A 10744-nucleotide genomic window follows, 5' to 3' on the forward strand; every position below is an offset into this window, starting at 1 on the left:
AAGTTATATGACTCGACCTGAGACCGGAGATGAAATAGAAGACTTATTAGAAGCCCGACCACCCCCTCCTTACGCCCCACAGGGATTATACCCAGCCGTGCCTGTGGTACGAACAGGCCAAATTGGAGCTGCATCGGCCGCTGGAGCACCGGTAGGAATGGCTGTCACGGCCCCTGCTGATGGATCAGTACGAAGTGCGTTACTCTCCCCTCCCACTCTCCGACCAACTACCTCACCCTTGATATCAATACAACCGGACGTGGCTGTCCCCTCCCCTTTGCACCCTGTATTTCTCTCCCCTCCGATTCAGACCGCCATAGATTCCCGATACACGGCTTGCCTAGATACCACGCCCAAGCGCCTTAGACCTGACTTGAGTGATCAGCGAGTCTATACTAGGTCGTTGTTGGGTACGGAAGAAAGGAAGGCCATAGTAGTTCAGGCATCCCAGTGGATGCGGAACGCCATTTACACCTTGGAGGACATTTGGAGCACCATGAAAGATTTTGAACCGGTTGCGCAGCAACTGGCTTTAGAGAATATGGGGATCCGACTAATTTCGCTATGGGAGCAGTGTTTCGAAGAGGGAATACCTCCTCAAATACTGCGTGATATAAGAGATCGAGCTTTTAAATTCCAATTACAGGCTGATGAAGCATATCAGAACGTAGCAACTCTTGTGCATTATCGTGAACAAATGCACCGAAAATGCGCCGATTGGGGTGCACAGCACCCCATGAGAGAGGTGCACCCCCTCTTTTATCCTGAACTACCTGAATTAAACGATGGCAATGGCCAAGTAACTAGGGCTCATGTGGACGCTAGGCTTCAAGAGCAATGGGTTTATACCCCTTGGAGACGAAGCGAGGTCCCGTAAAAATCCCACCGCTCACTATAAGGAATTGACTGAGGCCGTCAATTATACCCGATATCGAGCTGTTCTTTGGTCTCTTGATCCCGGTGGACATTTGGAGACAAATACATGATACGTACCATACCCCCGAGTTGGGAGGGACATGGGACCAATTAAAAACATGGGACAAGGAACGAAAGCCTGAAGACAAACCTAGAGACGAGGTACTAGCCGTACCAGCTAAGATTATTACTTATATGCAGACTCTCCTCCCTCCTAGAAAAGTTGACTGGGACACATTAACAGCCTGTAGACAGAAGAAGGATGAAAGTGTGTCAGATTTCTTTACCAGGTTTGAGAAAGTCTTTATAGATTTTAGTGGGCAAGACCTATCCACGGAAGGTGGGATACGGTTGTTTGTGAATAGGTTTGTTACAAATTTGCTTCCTGAAGGTATGTCCGGTCTCCAAGCGGCCGAGAGCACGTGGACTATGGTTGCCCCGTCAGTACTTCTCATTATGGCCCAATATTATGAACATCGAGAGAATGAAAGTAAAGAAAAATCAGAAAAGAAGACTAAGGACTTGAAGACCAGGGTTTTGTTGCAGCAAGTTAGTAGAGGACAGAATGCAGGACGGGGAGGGCGTGGCTCATTTCAGAGGGGTGCAATGGCGGGAAGAGGTAGAGAAGGTCCCCCGAACATTGGTATAAATCAATGTTCCTATTGCAAACAGGAAGGGCATTGGAGGGCAGATTGCCCCTCTGTTGCTGGCGAAGAATGGTCCTAATTGAGGACGAGGAAGGGGTCGAGGGAATATAGACCGAAATAGTATGAGACGAGAAGAGATGCAACATGAGGATTCTCTGAAAAACTACTTTGACAATCCCCAAACGAGACAGTACTACAACGAAAATTATAGGGATGATGGGTATGACGGACAGGATTATGCATGAGACAGCCAAGGACAGAGCGGGGGCCACTTTACAGTACCAGTTGACCAGGAGGGACCTTATGTACAAGGGGAACTGTTGGAACATCGGGAAAATTTCTAGTGGATACTGGGGCAATGAATAGCTCAGTTGCCCATACACTGGTCCCAGGGGCTGCTCTGTCTGGCCAAAATAACGTATCAGTGGGATTCTCTGGAATACCTGTGGTAAGCCCCGTTTCTAAACCTCTGCCTTTCACTGTAGGCCCCATTTCTATACATTCACCTTTTCTTTTAACTTCAAATTGTGGAGAAAATCTTTTGGGTTTAGACATTTTGAAAAAGTTAAATGCACGGATTTATTGTTCCCCTGATGGTGTCTATTTGACGATGCAGAAACCACCCCCGAATACAGTCCAATATTTTGCCAAAAAGGAGATCCTTCCCCCTGAATTTTCAACGATTCCTCAGACACTGTGGGCTACAGGAGACACCGATGTTGGTCTGTTAAAAAAAGCTCCCGTGTCAATAACCTTGAAACCTAATGTCTAGCTGCCCCGCATTCCATAATATAAAATTTCACCTGAAGGAGAACAGGCCTTGTTGCACATTATTTGTGACCTCATTCAGAAGGTGGAAGAAACAACCTCTAATGTTTGTAACAGTCCGATTTTACCGATTTTGAAGAAAACACCAATTGATGGTGCCCCAGATTATAAAAATACATATTGTTTTTGTAATTGACCTCCATACGCCCAAGAAGTAGGGCAACCGAGTGAGGTGTTGCCCACAGTTGAAAGTGAGACAGCTCAATCAGTGGAAGCTGTCAATTCCGGGGCACTACAGGTTTTGAATGCATCAGATGCCCTCGCAGCCGAATTGTTTTCTGACCAGGAGCAACCTGGCCATTGTAAATACGACGTGCGACCCCGAAAACAGCGCAGTACCCCAGCTTCCAATAGTAGGAGCTAGACAGAGACTGGAGTTGAGAAACATCGGATAGACTTACTGGGCTACTGAGCGAGACACTGGACTGAACCTGTTGAGAGCTTGGAACATTGTGTTAAATAGCTCTGTTCAGAAAGAAAGACTGAGTTAAGGGCCGCTGTCGTACTACTGGAATATAAAGTTTGTTCTTTTTTTGATGAACGATAGGAGTCTGCCTGTGAGGCTCTAATGGACACAGGGAGAAGATCCCTCAGTGAAAAGAAGAACCCTCTGGTGGTGTGCGTGCTTTGTGGATTCAAAGATTAGTTTAGGACTTTTAGAGAGGATCCAAATTAGAATTTGGACTTATAGAGAGCATGTTTCCTTTTGCCCGATTTGTCATGGAGGATGAACGACCAATTGCCCCTCGACGGTATATTGATAATATGCAATAATTTTCCGGATGGCCCACCAGAGTGAAGGTGGCATTTGTTGCTTTTATTGTTGTAATCACAGTAATTTTAATGTGTGTGTTTGTGTATTTAGAATTCCAGCACCCTGTACAGAAACTGCTAGGAACTACCCCTGCCCCGGAAGAACATCTCTTTTATTCCCTGCCTCCACATAAGGCAAGACACAGAGAAACTTATTCAAAAAATGTCTTTATCAAAATGTTGCATCATACCCATAGCACTACCAACAAGACGAATTGTTGGGTCTGTGGGTTACTCCCGTCAGCAATGCATCAGCATGAACTATTCATTTCCCTGCCCTTGTCCCACTTAGCTAGCTGTGAAGCCTGGTTTCAATTATTGTCACTAATGTATTTTCACTATGTAGCTGAACCTAAGATATATACCGAAAAAGACTATAAGGCCATTCTGAAGTATATAGAACAGCACCAAGGATTTGATGCCGAAGGAAATGGAGGAGAGGGATCCTTGGACCCAAATGCTTGTATGAATGTATACACTGATTATAGAAACGCTACCTGGTTTGAGATGTCATCAGTGATGTCATGAGTGATGTCACTGACCATGTCATGAGTGATGTAATATGTGATGTCATCAGCAGTGCATTGCACGCGCAAGTTATAGTGAGTCCAACTAACTATAACGTGGGAATTTCAATGCTTTTATGCGAGTAAAATGTCCACCTAACTATAACTGGTGTGAAACCTATGGTTTTTTAAGTGAATTTAATAGGTTTTTTAAATGTTAATTCCTAACTATACCTGGTGTGAAACCTATGCTTTTTCAGTGAATATATATATATATATATATATATATATATATATATATATATATATATATTCACTGAAAAAGCATAGGTTTCATATATATATATATATATATATATATATATATATATATATATATATATATATATATATATATATATAAGGGTTCACATTGCCAGAAGCTTTCGGATGCACTCTCCATTTGTTCAAATAAGGCTGCAGCGTTCTCCGCCAACCACAGGTAAAGTATGATGCCTGACGCGTTTCGAACAAAGTAGTTCTTCCTCATAGGCAGATTGAACTTTTTTAAATCAGGAGGCAAAGACTGCTGCTTGAAATATAACCCATCACTTTAATGGCCCCCAGGTGGAGCCTTGTAGAGATTTCGCTTTGCATTTTGGGATCAGCAGTCCGTGCATATAAACCTTTAAGATCATTTGGGCTACATTTGGGCTCTTTTGTCTCTGGTGGCCATCTTGGGAGACTGCATTTCAGAATTTTTTTAATGAAATATAGGAGGATTTGAGAAGTCACTCAAAATGTGCCCTAATTTTTCTTTCTTCAGCACTAATCATAATTTCTATGGCAAAATGAACCCCCTCATTTTGTTCCTTTGCAAATTAAATGTTTTAAGTGTTAACACTTTATTCCAATCAAGATGACTTCAGGTGTGCCATACTTTTGTCGTAAGTAAGACTGTTAGTGCTCTAGTTTTTCTTTAGAACACTCTGGGACATTCGGTCATTGGGCTATAGTTGGGCTACATCTGGCTGATATTTGGGCTACATTTGTTTTTTTTTGTCTCTGGTGGCCATCTTTGGGCTACATTGGGCTACATTGGGCTACATTTGGGCTCTAACATATATATAGCCCAATATAGCCCAATATATATTTTTTCAAAGTTAATTTTCGTAAAAACCACTGGAGCACATACCTTGAGACATAGCAAAGGCACATCGGGCTATCAGTCCCTACAATTTTGCCAAGTTTGGTGCAAATCCATTCAGCCGTTCGGGCTAAAAGTGAGTTCGACCGCCCTATGGAAATTAACATGGGGAAAACACGTTTTGGGACCCCCCTTTTATCTCGGCCCCCGCTTGACGAATCCCCCCCAACCTTTCAGGGAAGGACCAGAGCTCCGCGAGGCAAATTGAGGAAATTTTCAGGCAGATTCGTCAACCGACGCCAAAGTTATTCACAATAGAATTTTGAGATTTTGCATTGAAAAAAATCCTAACTATAACTACCTACTGGTGACCGCCAGTAGGTGATATATACATACATATATATATACATATATATATATTAGTAAGAACTATCCTCAGAAAACACTGGTATCTGATTAGAAATGATCCGGTGTTGGGCTCAAAGGTGAAAAAGAATCCTGACATTACCTATAAAAAGTCCAAATCTTTAAAAGATTTAATTGTCCAAAGTGAGATTTGGACAAGAAAAAGAGTAATGCAGACTGGCTGAAACCCAAACCTGGTTTTAAAAGATGTTTTAAATGCAAAGCGTGCCAACATGGAATGAATCGCACGGATTTCAAAACATCTTTTAATAAGATCGTTAAAGTGAGAAGTACCATTACCTGCAAGAGTGAGTACGTAGTTTACTTACTACAGTGCCCATGCCCAAAGATTTATATCGGTAGTACCATCTTACCTGTACACCAGCGAATCCTTCAGCACAGAAGAGCCATTGTTAATCAGGATAGGTCTTACCCAGTGGCCCAACACTTTGAACTGTACCATCAAAGTAACCCCGCAGGCCTGCAGTACTCGTGCATTGCAGAGGTTCCGAAGAAGAGGAGAGGGGGAGACAGGAAAAGTGAACTTAGAAGATTAGAGACCTACTTTATCCTAGAATTCAGTTGTAAGGAGCCACAGGGATTGAACGTTGATGAAGACCTTTACACATGTTTAAACTGATTAACCATTTATATAATGAATTGTTTTTTCAACCTCGAGTATACCGAAACTGCATTTATTTGGAAACATTTTGTTAATGATTGTAATTGACAGAAATTTTCAATTTTAATAGTCTTATTTTTTGGTTCCCTTCCTTTTAATTGCATGGATGGTAGTATGTTGTTTAGAAATGGAACTGGCTCTGTGAGGAATGTAGTGTGATGAGTAATGCTGATTTTTGTTAATATGCACGAACACTTTAGATAATCTTTTGCCGAAGTGCAATATGAGTGCACTGTTTACATATATGAGATACTGTTGTTGATATTGAAGCATTAGCACTTTATTGAAAATGAGATGCACTTTAGCACTGGCACTTTATTATCCATATGTGCAATATATAGATAAATGTTTACAGTAAAAGAATATTACTGGTTTATGGAAGCACTTGCACTTTATGATTAATGAATAAGGTTGACTTGATAGATCAGCGTTACCATCTTTATAAGTCCCATTTCGATCCTTGAGGAATATGAGATCAGTAGAGCTAAAAGATGACTCAAACCAAGATTCAGTTGTTTTTTGTTAACACAATATGAAAAAACACTTAAGAAATATTGTGGTACAGTGAGGTATAATCCCTAAGTGTTAAAAAGGTTCCATTTGGTGAAATAGGCACTGGCCTTTTGTAAGTGTGGAACCTTATGTTTGTGTTTACAACATGAAAATATGCACTTGCACTTTAATTATCAAATCTTTGTGTATATCGAGTGTCATTACCGAGTTATGTTCACTCCTATTTAGGGATTTTAACATTTGTCTACTTGTATATTGGCTTTCAAGCAGTATAACAAATGTTTTTACCTGTGAAATATCTATTTCCGATGTATTTAAAAGTGTTAAAATGGCTGCCGAATTTACAAACAACTGAAGTTGGTGATGAGAGTCCTTTTACAGTTTTTACTACCTCTCACATGCATTATAGGAGGGTTCCATGACAACGCAAAAACATCGTGATCAAGGGAGCTTGACTCCCGAAACGCGTTGATGATATTGCTGTAACTTAAATAAAGAAGCCTAAGAAACGATATTCGAGTGCCGGATGATTTTCTATGTGAAACGGAACTGGTGTTGGAAATCTTATTTTATATATATATATATCTCCACACGCTGGTTCCCCTTTTCCCGATTTTAGAGCGCTCTTTGTGGGTGCGTTTCACCTACGGCGGAACCACGCCGTTCAATCTCCTCTCACTTCCTTCGGTTACAAAGGATATGGGCGCACTCCTTTTCGTTTTCCACAATCTTTGTTTATTTCAAGTTATTAAGGCAAGTGAAAGCATTCGATCTACGCGTTTTGATGCTCCTGGCATCTTGCTCACGATCGACTTCCTGCCGTTTCTTTACAATTTTTAAAGCATTCATTTAGATGTTACATCATTTCCGCCTCGCTAGGCATTATGGTTAATGCAGTTTTTATAAAATTAACTTAAATCATACATTTCATCAAATTAAACATTGGAGAATAATGACACCTTATTCATAATGGTTTTACATATACTCAATCTCATGAGAGAATCAGTCATTTCATTGCTTTTTTTCTTTTTTTTCCTTTTTTTTTTTTTTTCTCCCTTTGGTTTAACTACGTTTTGCACCTTTAGAGATTTGTCTAACCCCATCAGGGAAATGAGAGACAAATCTCTAAAGGTGCAAAACGTAGTTAAACCCAAGGGAGAGAAAAAAAGGAAAAAAAAGAAAAAAGCAATGAAATGACTGATTCACATGGATGGATTGAGAGCTGTTGAGTTCTATCTGGGTAACAGATTGATTCATTTACTTGAACATAATACGATGTTAATCTGTATGATCTCTTTTTGCCTTTATAACAACTTCTTTTTGTTCAACAATCAACATTTCCAACAGGTCAGGGGAGTAGCCATGGGGGCCCGCTTTTCTCCCAGTTATGCCTGTCTGCACATGGGCTACTGGGAGGAGCAGGTCCTTAATGGCACACTCAGGGACACAGTTGTTGAGCATGTGGTACATTGGTACCGCTATATTGATGAATTTTTTTTAATATGGCGGGGTACCCAAGAAGAGGCTAGTGATTTTATTGACCGTTTGAACCAGAATTCATTCAACCTAAATTTCACTTCTACTATCAGTCAGGATAGAATCTGTTTTCTAGACGTGGAGGTGGTAGTTCAGAACAACAAACTGGAGACTATGTTATACAGGAAGCCTACAGCTGGTAACACCGTGCTGCACGCCATGAGTCATCACCCGGCACATCTGATTCACAGCATTCCTTATGGGGAAATGCTGCGAATCAGACGTATTTGCAGCACGGAGAGTCAATGCAGGACAGCACAGGAGGAGAGCAAGGTGCGCTTTTCGGCCAGGGGGTATACCAGCAACGTGGTTGACGCTGCTATACGCAAAGTCAACTCTATCCCAAGAAAGGAAGTTCTGCTGCACAAGAAATCCAGGGTGGCAGAAACAGTTGTTGTCAACTCTCCGGTGAGGCTGGTTTTGACATATAGCTGGCAACATCAAGCTCTCCGGAAAATCGTTACTAAGAACTGGAATCTAATCTCCAGTGATCCAGTAATAGGTAAATACCTGGCTACTAAACCTGAGATTTCATTCAGAAAAGCACACTCCTTAAGCAATGCTTAAGTGAAATCTAGTCCGGAGGTCATTAATAACATCTCATGGCTTAATTCCAGCAAAGGCTTCAAAAAATGTGCTGTCTGCAAGGCGTGCAAACACGGGGTTAATAAAACGCAATTTACCACTCCTTTTTCAGATAGACCCCGTGTTATCCACAAACAGTTGACTTGTAAAACCGAATTTGCAGTTTATGTGCTGGAGTGTCCGTGTGGGCTGCAATATGTGGGTAGCACCAAGTTGCAGGTGAGCAAGGCCACCCTGCTGGCCGAAACGCGTCATCTCTTCCTTCATTTTGCGCTGATGGAAGGAAAATAAATACCTTTATGAATCATTTCAGCCTGCAGTGAATTCTATATCATGTGTCCGTTTCTCGTCGTTTGGTGAGCACATGCACCAGGAAGGGTAATTGGATATATATATATATATATATATATATATATATATATATATATATATAATTTTTTTTTTGTAAAATTAGGTATGAATTTTTTTTATTATTTATATAGTCACTAATAATCAGTAATATGTACATCTGTTTCGCAGATCTAATGAATATCTATATATTTTTTTAAACAATTATTCTTCATGTTTATACAAAGCAATACACATATATAGGTGCATATCTATAGTATTATATACAGAGGAATATGCTGTGTATTTCTGTTTGCTTATGGGGCTTATGTGGGGAAGAGCCAATTCATTAAAAGTTTTCTGAAGATATGGTAGTTATCCCTAGATTTTAGTTGGGGGGTAAAGAGTTCCATAGTTTGGCTGCTTGAACAGAGAAAGATTTGCCACCAATGTTTTTTTCTTGCATCTTGGGATTATGAGGCGACGTGCCACTCTAGAGCAGAGGTTCCTTTGTTGAATGTGTTTGGTGATTTTATTACTGATGAAGAGCGGTCCCGTTCCATGTGTAGCTTTGGGGGTTATACAAAGCGGCTTGAATGTGTATCTTCTGGCAACCGGTAACCAAAGCAGGGCTTTCAAGGCAGGGGAGATGTGGTCTTGTAGTTTTACAGGTAAGAGTAGTCTGGCAGCCAAGTTTTGAATCTGTTGTAGTCTTTTCATGGCTGTTAAAGGTGATCCGTGGTAGAAGCTATTGGTGTAATCGAGTTTGGACAGAACAAGGGAGATGGTAGCTTGGACCTTGTGTGGAAATCCCAAATGGGGGAAGATTTGTCCCTGAGTTTTTATAGTAACAAAGTTTTATCTTGCTAGTTTGTCCACTTGGGCATTCATCGATAGCTTTGAGTCCATGGTCCTTCCGTGGTTTCTTACTTTCTTTGATGCTTTAGGCAGTGTTCCCAGATCATCAGGCCATGCGGTGAGTGGGTCATAATGTTTCCAATTGCCACACATGAGAATGTCTGTTTTGGAAGCATTCAATTTGAGATGGCTCTACGTCATCCATTGAACCAATGCTCAGACAAGTGAAAATTGGCGAGTTTTCAATGCCTTTGGGGCATTCCAGTTGAAGGAGTATTTGTGTGTCATCTGCATAGTTATAGCACATGAGGTGACATTAATTGATCAATGCCGGTACGGTACTGACTTCATGCAGATGTTGAAAAGCATGTGCGAGAATATATAGCCTTGAGTGGCCCCTGCTTTTGTGGAGTAAGGTTTGGTGTATGGATGACATTAGTTATGTTGCGAAGGTAGGATGCAATCCAGTCGGGAGCAATCTCCTCTATGCTGGCTTCGTAGAATCTTTGTATCAGAGTGTCATGGACAGCCGTGTCAAAGGCAACCGAAAGGTCCAAGAGAAGTAGCGCAGCTACCCTGTTGCCGTCAACTGTGTTCTTCAGGTCATCCAACCATAGCACAACGGAGTGTGCCTGGAGCACAGCACATGATATAAACGCCAGTCCAAGGTAGTCTGATAATGAGTGATACATAGCTACATTGGACCTGTGCTCCCTTGGATATAGTTAAAAAGAGAAGGGGGAGGAAAGGTATGAAATCTCAGTGAAAAGTCACAATCCAGAGTCCCACAGCACCCAATGGTGATGGATAATGCTCATCTTTGGATGAAAGTGTTATTTATGTGACAGTCCTTGAATGGCCTTTCACCTCAAATGTCAAGGGGTTTGATAGTAGTATAGCTGGGAGATCAGTGAGCTCTGTGTATAATAGTAATTTAGGCTGTTTATCTAGAGATAACCATTGACCAATAATGAGTCAGATGCCAATAGGGCTGCCTAGGGAT

This window comes from Lissotriton vulgaris, chromosome 2_1 (assembly GCF_964263255.1).
Source record: "Lissotriton vulgaris chromosome 2_1, aLisVul1.2, whole genome shotgun sequence".
In the NCBI taxonomy this organism is placed as follows: domain Eukaryota; kingdom Metazoa; phylum Chordata; class Amphibia; order Caudata; family Salamandridae; genus Lissotriton; species Lissotriton vulgaris.